This window comes from Brassica napus, chromosome C3 (genome assembly GCF_020379485.1).
Source record: "Brassica napus cultivar Da-Ae chromosome C3, Da-Ae, whole genome shotgun sequence".
NCBI lineage: Eukaryota > Viridiplantae > Streptophyta > Magnoliopsida > Brassicales > Brassicaceae > Brassica > Brassica napus.
Genome location: NC_063446.1, coordinates 73,000,334 through 73,015,849, shown reverse-complemented (window position 1 = coordinate 73,015,849; position 15,516 = coordinate 73,000,334).

Below are 15,516 nucleotides of genomic sequence, written 5' to 3'. Positions count from 1 at the left end.
ACCGTAATTATTTTATTTAATACTTCCAATTCGGGATAAACAATAATAAACCTTGTGAGATATAATACCAATTGCATCCAAGAGGATTATGTGTACCATTTCAGTCTGTCCAGTTCCGTAAGGCACATAAAGCATTTGCTTTAGGCCACAAATTTATAATTGTAATTAGAAGGCTACATTTTCTAAAATGTTAGTTTGGTTCTAAGATCAAATATTCTAAAGCTTGACCTGTTGGTTACAGTTCGAATCTTTCTCTAGCAAACTTCCTATTTATTTTCATCTATAATTAATTTTGAACTACATATTGTTTGTATTGCATGCCATATTTTCTTTGATGCTTTAAGCCTCTCAAAAGTATGGGAAAACACTGATTTCAATCTTAAAACGGTCAAAAAGATTTCGAACATCAATCTATGGCTTCCAATGGTAACAGCGGTTTGGACGGTGCGGGATAAGCATATTGGTTAATGCGGTGCGGTTTAAGTGCGGTTTGTGTCAGAAAAACGCATACTGCGGGACAAGTGCGGTTCGTCTAAAAGAAGCAGTTTAAAAAATATGTGAATGGTGACCAAAATAATAAAAAGTGCGGGACAAATGCTTGAATAGTATTTATATACTAAATAGTGCTGAAAAATATAAACTAATATTTTACATATTTTAAAGTACAAATAAATTACAATCAGAAAATAAGTCTATTTTATTGATTTTCTCATAACATATTTGCAATATTATCTATTATTGCGTCATATGTCATTCATCTGTCATCTCAACTGTTTTCACATCATCCAAATCAGTATGAAAATCAGTATCTCCTTGTGTGTTGAATCTTCATGTCTCTTCCTTTATTTTAGCAAAATATGTATCTAAAAAATTATGTCGGTATTGCAGTATGGTTTAAGTGCAGTTTGTGCGAGATAAATGCATACTGCAGGACAATTGCGGCTCAACTAAAAAGCGGTCAAAACAGTATGTGAATGGTAATATCTATAGTAATTACTGTGGGATACATATAATATTATTTATATTTTATAAATTAAAAATTTAATAATAAAAAATATTTAAATAAATATTTTATTTATCATAAAGTTATATATCTTAACCCCTAAAAATTATATTTACGTTTTTTAGTTTAATATATAAAGACTGCCAAAGTTGTGTACATTATCCTTAAACAAAATTAAATAAATTATATTTTTATAGTTTAATAAAATTATACTAGTGTAATTTAAATAATTATTTTATCTATTATTACAATTTTATAACTGAAAACTTTATTTAAGGACTCTCAAAATTGTATAGGTGATACTTTAAAGATATTTATAATAAAATAAAATAATTTTCAGTTTGAGTTTGGGTTGATTCCTGTTTTCTCATTTAAAGGATCTTACAATATTCAAAGTTGTGGCGGTTGTTATTTAGCAACTTTTTGGGATCTTGTTATTTTGTATCTTCTAGCATAAAATAAAACGATACATATACATTTAATTACTTTATGTAAAATCTGCATGTGTAATTTTTTTTATATTTGATAAAATATGTAATTTTTGTAAATGCACACATATATTTCTTTATTACCAACAAACTATAAAAACAAAATTATAGTTACACTTAGTTAAACCCAAACATATTTAGTATTTTGTATACTTATTATTTTAAATCATTTAAATTTATACTAACTAAATAAAATATTAGTAGATTTAATTTGGATAATTAAATAAAAGTACATAAGAATATGAGTCTATAAATGTCTTCTTGTCAAAAAAAAAAAGAATCAAATTTCCATACTGTCTAAAAGGTGAAATAACAAAAATATCAAATAGAGTGGTTGCAGTTGTTTTCTTTGCATTATTCATTAATCTGTAGCAATAAAATAATAGTTTTTGATATATTAGTTTGCTATAGTGTATCAAACCACACCATATTTGATTCTGTTCAGTTTTAGGTGCGGTCAAGGAACTAATCTGTCCCGCCTTCTTTTTTTTTCTATTAAATTTGATTATTTTATTTAAGATAAAAACAGAAAGAAAATAGCTGAATAGTAACACTTTTAGGCTTCGAATGAGAAAAGCGGATCAAGCGTTGCGGATCTAGCGGAACAAATAGATTGAGCGGAACAAGAGTGGTTCTAGCGGATGTAGCTGTTCAAGAGTGGATCAAGCGGATTTAGCGGTCCAAACATATGGGTTGAATGGTGAAAGTGGATAAAAGACGGTTCAAAGTACTGTACAAATTTAAAATAATTTATATAAAATTTTATATTACTATTTATTTTCATAAATGAAAATAGTTATTAAAATAATTTATAAATACAGTAAATATATATTTTATTTAAAATCTAATAAAATAAAATTTATATATATATATATATAATCTTTTGAATTTTAAATTAAGCATATACTTAATTAATGATTAAAATTTTATTTAAATTTATCGGTTCATAATATTTATAATAAATTGATTTTTACCAGTTTAAATTATTTTAACTAGAGCAAGCAAAAATTCAAAATTTATTAGAATTTATATATTTAAATATAGACATATTTAAGACTAGCTGAGTCGCTGACAAGAGATATATTTAACTTCTTAAACCGTAACAAAAGGTAAAGTGCCAAGTGCAAGAATCAAGAGAAGAATGTAAAAGCATAAAATTAGTACTTTATTTGAGACGTTTAAAACATGTAATGACTAAAATACTTGACGTGAGACGTGCATGTGTCTCTAATCTCTATACTAGGTGTTTGTCCGCAATTTTACGGATAATTATATTATATGAAGAAATATATATTATGTTTACATTGTTATAATTTTTGAATAATAATTAAAATTTTAAAATTTTAATTTTTAATTTCAAATAGTTGAATAATCAAAAATTTCAGTATATATTTTTAGAAGATTTGTGGGATTTAAAATAGTTCAATAACGTAAACCTTAGTCATTACAAATATTTCTCTTATAGAAAAGCAATATTATAATTAATTCAGATAATTAGATATATAATTACTTTATATTTTATTTTAACAGGTAAAAAAACCGGGAATACTCTAGCTTTAAAAAAAAAATAGAATTTTTTGTGTAAGACAAATACAATGATCGGATACTTTTATCATGAAAATATTTTGTAAACATTTTTGTGTGGACTTTAGAAAACATAAAAAGTTCTAATAATTTTTTACCTACAAATCTAATTCTTTTATATAAGAATATATAACCATTAAATTTTCTTGAATAAGAAAAAATTAAAGTATTTTATTTAATTATATATAAATAATTGATAAAACATATATATTATTTCTCCAATTCTCCAATTTGTTACCATAAATCAATATTTGTAGTATTACATGTGTTATTTGGTAATTTATATATTAATTAGTTCTATAGTTACATTTTATTTTTAGATCTGATTAAAATAAATAACTAATAAACGTCAACAACCAATCAAATTATAACTATTTTTTAAAACTTAGTATATTAACAATACATAAGAAATAATCACTTAAGTGACTTCTCAATTAATATATAATATGATTTATCTCTTTAAAACCAAGGATAAATTTGGTTAATGTAAACATATATTAGGAAAATGTTAGTCTTTAACATAAAAGTTAAATGGGTCAAACAAACCATTTATTCCTTTAAAACATACCCATCTGGTAAAAAAATATTTTTTAAATAACGAAATGTTATTATTTTAGGCATATATACTTAATATTAATGTGAGATCCAATATTATATCAAAATAAAATAATTTTATTTGTATAAAATTTGTTAAAAATTTCTTACTGTACATTTTAAAAGTTTATTATACCGGAAAATATACATCTCATTATTTTTAAATAATTTATCCTACTTGCATTTTGCATTATATTTTCTATCTTTGACTTTAACAGTTGTAGAACATGTCATTTTTATTGATCTCTCTTACTCAATTTATCACAATGTTTTAAAAACACATAAAACTAATTAGTTCACATTTATAGTAACACAAAAATACATGCATCTCGACAGACAAATAAAATTAAATACATAACAATATAAAAAAACCAAGAATGCAACAAACATATTTTATTATTCTTCCCTCATGTTTTTATTTATGTCTCCTTTATTTTTTTTACTATTAAAAACAAGCATGTTAATTTTATTATAATCAAAACTATATGAATTATTTTAATAGAGTATTAACTCTAGGAAAAGCATGTGAAAAATACTTTGATTAATTTAATTTTAAATGACTTACTATATAATAATTTTAAATGAATTACCATATAATATAATTTTAAGTGACTTACCATATAATAATTTAATTCATCTATTTATATTAATAGATTAATTAAATAACATTTCTTGATTAATATAATTTTAAATGACTTACCATATAATTTTTATGTTTTAAAATATAAAATATTTTAATCATTTCTAAAAGTGATAATTTATGATGAGAATTTTTTAAAATTATATATTTGACTGTTTTGCATTCATTTGAAATATTTTAGAATATATTTATATAGAGTGCATGAGGGAGTTTAATTAATATTATTAGGTTTACTTTAATTAGTTTTCTGGAATCTATGATTTATTGTATTTACTACTAATATAAATATATTAAGCACCTTTTTTATAATTTTTTTTTTGTAGTATCATATGTATTGAATTGTATATTATCAATTTATATAATGTAATCTATGATATTTAATTGTTTCTATAAATAAATTATATAATCCATCTATAATTAAGATTTTTAATCGTATGTTTGGAAACATATATTAGATTTGGTAATTCTAGGGTTAGTTTCCATTTAAAAACTTTAATTAAATAAATAAAAAATAAAAACCATCAACCAATCAAATTATAACAATTAGTTGAAAATCTCTCTTATGAGCGACACGTCAGCATAAATTACTTAAGTGATTTCTCAATTAATATATAGTGGGATATGTAAAGGATACATATGATATCCTATCACTAAACGCTTTTATACAACTCGCATTTACTCACAAAATACAAACAACTAAACTCTCTATATAGTATAGCCATGGAACATCCTCCGCTTTCTCGCCTCATTTGCCCTTACATACGATCCATATCTAGTAGGCTTTTTGATTTTACAATAATTAATAGAGCGAAATTTTACATGATTGGCAGTTCTTATGATCAGCCTTCTTGGTGTGAGCACAACCTTTATCCCTTGTATTGGTGCAACAACCAAGAATCAGAAGATGAGCTTTCTTGGTGTGGTGCTTGTCAATGTAAGAAATTCCATACAACCTATTACTTTTGCGATGAATGTAACTGATCCTACCACAAAGAATGTGTCGAGTCTTCCCATCTATTCAAATCTCCCCTTCACCCTAAAAACCATCTCCAACTTATCACGTATAGCTATTTAACTATTCCTCCTTATCTCGATTTGTCTTGTTCTTACTGTGGATCAAGTTTCGGAGGTAGTCATTTATTTTACTGCTGTACTATTTGTGAGTTTAGTTTGGATCTCGTTTGTGCAATAAGACCCTCATTCCTGAACTATGCAAAACGGCATGAGCATACTCTCAACCACTTTCCCATAAAGACTGTTTTGACATGTGACGTTTGTGGATTAGTTGACGGCAAATTTCTCATCTACCTATGTGTTCAGTGTGGGTTTTGGTGTCCATGCAAAATGTATCTACTTACCGTTTGTCATAAGAATATCACGTCATGACCACCGTCTCTCTTTTACATATTCTCCTTCTAGTAGTGCATTCCAAATGTGCAACTCGGAGAGATGTGTGGGATAGAAAAGAGCTCGAGGAAGTACCAGAAGAAGAAGAATATGAAGAACTAAATTATTTCCAATTGTTAGATAATAAAACAGGAAACTTATCATGGTATCAGAGCGGATCAAATACCCTGATCCATTGATCCGGCCCGGACAGTGGTCCGATCATCCCATTAGCTGATGGCCCATAGAAGGCTCAGTTCCGCCGAGATCGCTAGAAAATAAAGCATGATTTCGGAGGGAATATGATGGATTCTGCGAGATTAATGGTTATACGCACCATTATCTCGAGGGAGGGTATTGGAGAGAAGATCCCACATTAGAAATATGAAAGGGACTTGAGTAATATATAAGAGATTTGGGTCAATCCACTAATTACCAATTAGTTTTAAGTTGGAAGCCCATAATAAAACCTGAATCTAACATGGTACCAGAGCCCAGATCCTAAATACGTTATACCCCTAATTAATATATCCCTATCCGACCGGGTATAAAGGTCGTAATTGACTCGCTCGACCGAGTATAACTGTTTTAAAAAGTTCCGAGATTTCTGGCCGATAAGAGTCATCATCTCGAGGAGGGGTATTAGGGATATCTGAAATGGACTTTTCTCGGGTCCAATGTTTCAAATCAAAGTAGTACTTAAGATGTCAATCCATTTCTAAGCATTTTGAATCAAAGAGAATACAAGTTCATACTTAATCTAAGTGCAATCAAGTGATAAGATGTTTTTGGTCTAAAATACTACTAAAATGCAAATAATAACAAACTTTCTTTTGTTTTATGAGATGGGAGAACCCATGGGCTAAGGGAATTGACCTTGGGTGATCAAGTTTCAATCTAAAGGTGGTACCTTTCAATCAATCTATCAACCTTAGGCTTAGACACACTCCTAAACAAACTCTATCTCTAGATGGATGTTCATTCACCAAGATAACTCAAGCATCAAATCTCTTTGGTTGAATATCATCTAAGCAATCATTAAAATCAAGTCTAATAGCCATTTTAACACCTTTAACAACAAATCTCTTTGGTAAAGAGTGTTAAAAGCTTAGGAGAGTTGGATCAGACATTTCATCAACACTTTTCAGGTATGAAATGTCTAGAGCTCAACTTTAGAGAGGCCTACTCTAAAATAGCATTTAGATCACTCTACTAGCAAGGAATAAGAAGGATCTACAACAAAACACCCTAGATCTACACTTAATCACCCTAGATCTACACTTAATCACCCTAATCTTCCTTAACCCATGAATCCAAGGGTAACTACTCACTACTCTTCATGATAAACCCAAGAATCAAAGATGATTTGGTGTTAATCATGATTGGTGATCAATCAAACAAATACAAGAAAATAAGAAGAAAAGATACTAAAGATTCAAGCTTTTCTCTTGGTAGAGTTTTTGTGTTCTTTTTCTGGAAAAACAAGATATATCCTCAGAATAGGTCTTGAAGGTGCTTATAGATGTTTAAAACTCGAACCGGGTCAACCCGACAAGCCCGGGTTTGACCCAAAAAACAAGTGGACAAGTCAGTTTCGGTATCGGCCGCGGATGGCCTCAGTCCGCGGTACACGCCCGCATCGCTTGTCTCTTCCTTCACCGCGGACGGCTCCCAGCCGTGTTACACGGCCGCGGTACACGCTTCAGAACACGATGCCTCTGGTCAAATTCCGCGGCTTGGCTTGACCCGCGTCCGTCGTCCGCGTCGCTTGGCGCATCCATCACCGCGGACAGCTTAAGGCCGCGGAGCTAGGCCGCGGTTTGTCCCCACGGGCTGGGTCTCTCGGATCATATTCCGCGGACGGTTTGAGACCGCAGTTCATGCCCGCGCCGCATCAGCTTCACTCCATCTCATCTACTCAATTCCATCAAGTCCATTTTTCTTGTCCAAACCTTCATACTCTCCAACTTAGCCTCACTAAACCTACAATACCACACATGCATATGCTATGCACCAAATTTGACTCTAAATGCATTCTAAGTGATTCAAATGAGTATGAAAATGGCAAGTAAATCATGTAAAATCTCAAGACATCAACTCCCACAAACTAGACTTTTGCTTGTCCACAAGTAAACTTTCAAAGCAAAGAAGGAGAAGAAGTTTGAAGGCGGGGGCTCATCATCAAAAGAACTCTTCTTAACCATCAACTTGATATCCTAGTGTAATAATATCAAATAGCAAGAGCAAAGACTTTTTCCAACTCTAACTTCTCTAGGCCTATCTTAACTCCTTTGATCTCTACACTCATCATCATGGATCCACAAACAAACAAATCAACCAACTCTCACATTCATTTAGCAAAATCATAGGTGAATTCTTGCAAATGGTCAATTGGTCCAAATCATTTGGTTTGGAATGAAATGGCTAGAATGCATAGTGAATCAAGAGGCTTAAATGATTTATTTTTAAGGTGACTTACTCTCAAAAACTTAGTAGTCTTGACATTATGCATAATATATCTAAGAAAATGAACAATTTATGCATACAATGCTCAATCTATATTGTTCTATCCTTTTCCCAAATGTTATACAAGTTCTACTCTTATTTCCCAATGACCAACTCTTTTTTTTTTTTCTTTTTTTTTTTTTTCAGTCACCCAAAACTCTAAGATCACTTAAAAGACACTCTCTCTACTTGACCTCTTTGTTTCTTTTCTTTGTCAACTAGGGATTTTTCACTTTTTTCTTTATTCTCTCTTCACTTGTCCCTAGTGACTAATTTTCTTTTAGACTATTTTTGTACACGCTTTAGCACTCTTTCTTTTCACTCTTTTTCATACTTTTGCTCACACTCCCAAGATCAAACTCTCAAATCAAAATCATCTCATCCTAGAAGCTAGACAATGTGAGTCTTATAGCTAGCAATAATGGAGACTAAAAATTGTCGTTTCGATTACTCTCAACATTATGCACATGTAAAACTTTCCAAAAAGACCTCACTCAACAATTAATGATGGCTTGAAAGGAAGGAAGGGTTTAAGGAGTGTACTACCACTTGAGTTGTCAAAAGATGAATAGAATTGATAAAAATGGAGAGACAAACTCAAGTGCGTATGAAGCCATGACTTAGCACTCAAGAGACCATAAGCAAGGAGCATTAAGTTCATTTAGTTCAATTAAGATTGGAGTTGGCTTCAAAGATGAGTAGATTTCAACAATCAATGAGCTTCAAGAGGAGTTTACAAGGCTCGAAGTTTACAAGTTTTTCAAAGGATGCTCAAGCTACTTGCCATGATTACAAAGGATATCAAATTGAGTTCTAAACATGAGTTCTTTGCAAGGTAGGTTTAATCCTTATCCCCTATGCATGATGCAATCCTAAATGCTCTAGACTCGATCCTAGTAATGCAAATGATGCTTGTTTTTGTGATTTTCAAATTTTGAATTTTTTTTTTTTTAATGCAATATTTATTAACAATGCAATGCAATATTTATTAACAATGCATGACTCAAAGCTCAATCAAACAAACATTAGACACTTGGTACCTCCCCCAAACTTAAATCACACAGTCTCTGTGTAATTAAGATCAAGAAAGATACCGAAAATAAGGATAATATGAAATGAAAAATGGTATATACAATGATAGGGAAGAGGTGTGGTACCTCATGGCTCGGTGTGGCCGAGCTGCTCATCTGTGTCCGAGGTAGGGACAAAGGGTGACTCGTTGTCAGTGTCCGGAGAAGGTAGTGAAGGGATTGGATGCCTTTGGCGTCGGTGTCTGCGCGCACGTGGTTCGCGGACTGATGAGCGAGGCGCTTCATAGTAGGACTGAGTGGCATCTCCATGATAAGAATGTCGGTGATCTTGTACCGGCTCAGTCGCTTCTATTTGCACGTCATCCCGGATCTCCTCCTCACTTGCTTCTGTTGTGGAAGCATGGGATCTCCTTGTCCTCATGGTCAACTTCTTCAGCTTTCCCGCTAAGTAGTTTACTGATATTACTAGCCTTGAGATGATCCTATCTTGATACTTTTGACCTCGCTGGAGTGCTCGGATCTGGTTGTGGGCATCTCGAAGTGGACCGTCGGGGAGAGCAGTTGTTAGCGGCTCAAAGTAGTAACGAGAGCTCCCATAAACCGTGCTCGGAGGAGGCTGCTCAACATCTTCGGACTGAGTAGAATCATCATCTGGCTGCTTCTTCTTTCTTGAAATCTTCAAGGGTATTTCTTGTGTGGCTGGATGAAAAAGTGCTGAAGAAGGAGGGTTGAATGTGAGGTTTTCCCTGTATCGCAATGTGGTTGAAGGAAGGCATGGGAGAAGCACACTGCAAGATTCTTTCCTCGACCCTTTTTTGTAGCGATAGATGTACTTCCCATCAAGGATCCCATCCAAGAAACCAGTCCGGTCTAAATGTACCTCATCCATCACAGTGAATTCAATTTCGTCCCCGACTAGTGAAATATTCATCGCTTCAAGCAAGGGTGTGATGAATCCCAAGATGAACAACTTCGGTTTCTTGTCATGGTTCGTCCATGCCCACTTCTTGTAATAGATGAGACGTTCGATAAAGATCCCAACTGTCCCCGGTTGATGCTCATAGCACCCTTGTCTATAATCTTTGGTAACCGAGCTAATCCCGAATATTAGGAAGTGTAGTTCGTCTTGCACAATTCTCCCCACTTCTTTTCTTGCATATAGGGTGCTTGCCAAGATCTTATGAACATAGCGAAGAGCCGGGTGGAGGATGTCAGCGGATTTGATAGCGCTAATGTCGTACTCACCGGCTCCAATCTCCTTCCAAAACTTATTGAGTTCATCCTCAAACTTCTTGAACTTATGCCTCTTTCTGTCCCGAAGCCCCATTACGCTTGCAATTTCTTTGAAACCCATTTTGTAAGACTTTCTATCCACCTTGAAAGTGATAAAGCCATGACCTTCCGTTTCATGAGGATCGTGAGAGATGTGGAATGTGGCTTCAGGGGTTGATAGGAATTGACTGGCTGGTACCGGGTATCCTCTTTGGCATGTAGACATCATTTTCCAAAGTCCCATGTTCCCAAGAAGAAGCTGCACATCGGAGAGGATCCCCAACTTCTCAAGTATTTCCTCATCAACAAATAGAGAGGGCTGAATCTCCATGGCTCTAATTTTATTGTTGATTGTGGTAGCGGATGGTACTTTGACGGCTGGCTTCGTAGCTACTCTCTTCCTCTTCTTGGCTTGAACCCGCCCCTCTCTTCCACTCGAGCTATGATCAGATTCCTCAGCCGCAATAACCACATCCTTTCCCTTATCAACCTTTTTTCTTTGCTTGAGCTTGCCCATTCTTGTTATTCGAAGTGCTTGCATCTCCCACATCTAGTGAACCTTTCTTTGGTGGACCAAACTTCTTTGGTAAAGCACCTGTTGTTTTTGTCATTGCCTGGGCGAGGACGCGGACTGGCTGAAACCGCGGGACTGGCCGCGGATGTGGGCGCGAGAACAGGCCGCTCTCGGACCATCTTTCGCGGACTGGCTGAAGGCCGCGGGACTGGCCGCGGGTTTGGGCGCGAGAACAGGCCGCGGGTTTGGGCGCGAGAACAGGCCGCTCTCGGACCATCTTTCGCGGACTGGCTGAAGGCCGCGGGACTGGCCGCGGGTTTGGGCGCGAGAACAGGCCGCTCTCGGACCGTCTTTCGCGGACAGGGTAAGGCCGAGGGACTGGCCGCGGGTTCTTGGGTCATTTGGGACGCGGACAGCTTCAGGCCGCGGAGCTAGGGCGCGGTATTTGGTCCCAAACTGCCCCTCTCAGATTAATTTCCGTGGACGGGCGTGGGTCGCGGTCGACGTCCGCGGTCGGCCACCCTAACCCCGAGATTTCCGAGTTACCGCTAATCATGTCGGGAAATCCCGAAACTCGAACCTGAAACCAGAAACAAAGCAAAGAAACATAGCAATAACAAGAAAAATATAAATATAAATATTATGTACAAGGATAGACATGGGACTTCCTCCCAAGTGAGCTTGTTTTTAAGTCTCTAGCTTGACTTCCTTTCTTTTTGGTTAGGCGGGAATGGGGTCGGAGAGTGGAACCGAGATTCGTTCCTCCTCTGTTGTGTCTCCCATGTAGAGCTTAACTCTTTGTCCATTGACTGTGAAGTCTCCACCATTCCTGTCCCATAATACAATTGCTCCATATGGTTTAACTTCCTTGATCTTGAAAGGGCCGGACCATCTTGACTTGAGCTTCCCGGGAAACAACTTCAGTCTAGAGTTGTAGAGGAGTACTTGATCTCCAGCATTGAATTCTCTCTTCAAGATCTTCTTGTCATGAAAAGCTTTGGTTTTCTCCTTGTAAATCCTCGAGTTTTCAAAAGCATCCAGTCTAATCTCATCAAGCTCATTTAGTTGGAGAAGTCTCTTCTCCTTGGCACTCTTGATGTCAAAATTCAGTAACTTAACAGCCCACAATGCCTTGTACTCAAGCTCAATGGGTAGATGACAAGCCTTTCCATACACAAGGTTGAAAGGTGTGGTTCCCAAAGAGGTCTTGTAAGCAGTCCTATAAGCCCAAAGTGCATTATCTAGCTTGATAGACCAATCTTTTCTTGTAGTTCCCACAGTTTTCTCCAAAATAGACTTGATCTCTCTGTTGGAGATCTCAACTTGACCACTTGTTTGAGGATGGTAAGGGGTTGCAACTTTATGCTTCACACCATTCTTCTTGAGAAGACCCTTAAACAGCTTGTTGATGAAATGAGACCCTCCATCACTGATCACAACTCTCGGAACTCCAAACCTTGGAAAGATGGTGCTTTTGAACATCTTGATCACCACTCTAGAATCATTGGTGGGACTTGCTACAGCTTCCACCCATTTGGAGACATAGTCAACGGCTACAAGGATGTATTTGTTGCCAAAAGATGATGGGAATGGTCCCATGAAGTCGATGCCCCACACATCAAACACCTCCACTTCTAGAATTGGGTTTTGAGGCATCTCATTCCTTTTGGTGATGTTTCCTCTCCTTTGGCATGAATCACACTTCGATACAAAGTCTTGAGTGTACTTGAACATATGAGGCCACCAAAACCCAGCTTGTAGCACTTTTGCAACAGTTTTGAAAGTGGCGAAATGACCTCCATAGGATGACCCATGACAGTGCGTAAGGATCCCATCGATTTCTTCTCCAGCTACTACTCTTCTATATAGTTGATCCCTACAAAGTATGTAGAGGTAAGGCTCATCCCAATAGTATCTCTTCACATCTTTGTAGAACTTCTTCTTGGCATATCCCTCAAGACCCAATGGCTCTCTTCCACAGGCTAAGTAGTTCACCAAATCGGCATACCAAGGACCTTTCGCTTCAGTTGCCTTCACCTCTTCAAGCTTCTTTCTGGATTCACAAGCTGCTACCACTGCTCTAATTGCCATGATCTGTTCTTCTGGAAGCCCTTCATCAATGGGGATCCCACACTCAATCTTTAGTCTAGACAAGTGGTCAGCTACACCATTTTTAACCCCTGGCCGGTCTTTTATCTCAAGATCAAACTCTTGTAGCAGCAGGATCCACCTTAACAGTCTTGGCTTAGCATCCTTCTTGGCCAAAAGGTGTCTCAACGCAGCATGATCAGTGTATACGATGACCTTTGACCCAACCAAGTAGCTTCTAAACTTCTCAAAGGCATAGACAATGGCTAGCAACTCTTTCTCAGTTGTAGCATACTTCATTTGGGCTTCATCAAGGGTTCTACTTGCATAGTAGATCACATGAGTCTTCTTGTTTTTCTTCTGACCAAGGACAGCTCCCACAGCATAATCACTAGCATCGCACATGATCTCAAAGGGGAGATCCCAATCCGGTGGTTGCACAACGGGGGCACTAATCAGTTTACCCTTCAACTTCTTGAATGCTTCTAGACACTCCCGATCAAAGTTGAATGCAGCTTCTTTGCATAAAAGCTTAGTCATTGGCCTTGCTATCATTGAGAAGTCTTGGATGAATCTTCTATAGAATCCAGCATAACCAAGGAAGCTTCTAATGTCTTTAACCGTCTTTGGTGGAGCTAATGCAACCATTACTTCGATCTTGGCCTTTTCTACCTCAATCCCCCTCTCTGAAATCTTGTGTCCTAGCAAAATCCCTTCTTTAACCATGAAGTGATACTTCTCCCAGTTCAGCACAAGGTTGGTGTCCTCACATCTCTTTAGGACCCTGCACAGATTCGACAAACAAGCAGAAAACGAAGATCCGTAGACAGAGAAGTCATCCATGAACACCTCCACGACATCCTCTATAAGATCAGAGAAAATAGACATCATGCACCTTTGGAAGGTGGCTGGAGCATTACATAGCCCAAATGGCATCCTTCGATAAGCAAAGGTACCATAAGGGCATGTGAAAGTCGTTTTCTCTTGATCATTTGGATGTATGGGGATTTGGAAGAATCCCGAATACCCATCAAGAAAACAATAATATGGATGATTTGCAAGTCTCTCTAGCATTTGATCGATGAATGGCAATGGAAAATGATCCTTTCTAGATGTTGAGTTGAGTTTTTTGTAATCTATGCACATCCTATGTCCTGTTATTGTCCTTGTTGGAATTAGTTCATTCACATCATTTTTAACCACAGTTATTCCACCCTTTTTTGGGACAACATGCACAGGAGACACCCATTTACTATCTGAAATAGGATAGATTACACCTGCGTCTAGGAGTTTTAAAATCTCTTTCTTAACAACATCTTTCAAGTTGGGGTTCAACCTTCTTTGATGTTCAATAGAAGTCATAGATTCATCCTCTAGATGTATCCTATGCATGCACAAAGAAGGTGATATCCCTTTAATGTCATCTAGCGAGTAACCTATTGCCTTTCTATACTTTTTAAGTTCATTCAAAAGTTTAGACAATTCGTTTTCACTCAGTTCACTACTCACAATGACAGGATATGTCTCATTAGGTCCAAGAAATGCATACCTTAGACCAAGGGGAAGAGGTTTAATCTCCACTTTTGGGGCCTTCAGCTCGGTCCAATCATCTTCTTGGAGGTCCTCTTGTTGATCAACTGAGGCAGCATGATGAATTTCTTGTGGAAGCTCTATGAAGTTGTCTTCTCCACTTTTCTCCTTGTGGCAGTCTAGCATCTTCACATACCTTGCACTCTCCTCATCTTCGATCAATTGAGTTTCTCTATCAACTGTTAGGGCATGTTGAAGAGGGTCTTCAATAGCTAATTCCTCCAAATACTCTTCAGCTAGAGCTTCCATCTCTTCAATGTAGAATGCTTAGTTTTGGGTAGTGGGCTTTTTCATCACCTCCTTGATATCAAAATGCATGATGTCCCCTTTTCCAAGATGAAGATCAATCTTCCCTTCCTTAACGTTCACAACAGCTCCTGCGGTAGCCAAAAAAGATCTCCTCAATATCAAAGGATCTGTTGGTTCTTCATCCATTTCCAAGACAACAAAGTCTGTAGGAATCCCACAATTCCCAACCATAACAGAGAGATCTTCTAGGATACCAATGGGAATCTTCACTGAGCGGTCGGCTAGCACAAGAGAGAGTCTACACTTCTTGTATTGTGTAAACCCAAGCCTTTTAGCAATGGAGAGAGGCATAAGGCTCACACTTGCTCCCAAATCACATAGACACTTCTGAAAAGTCAATTGCCCAATGGCACAAGGTAGTGTGAAACTTCCTGGAACTTCAAGCTTCTTGGGGATGGTTAACCGTTGTATAATGGCACTGCATTCATGGGTGAGAACTACCATACCTTCCATCTCTTTCTTCTTCTTGGTGACAACATCCTTGAGGAACTTGCTGTATTGAGGTACTAGCA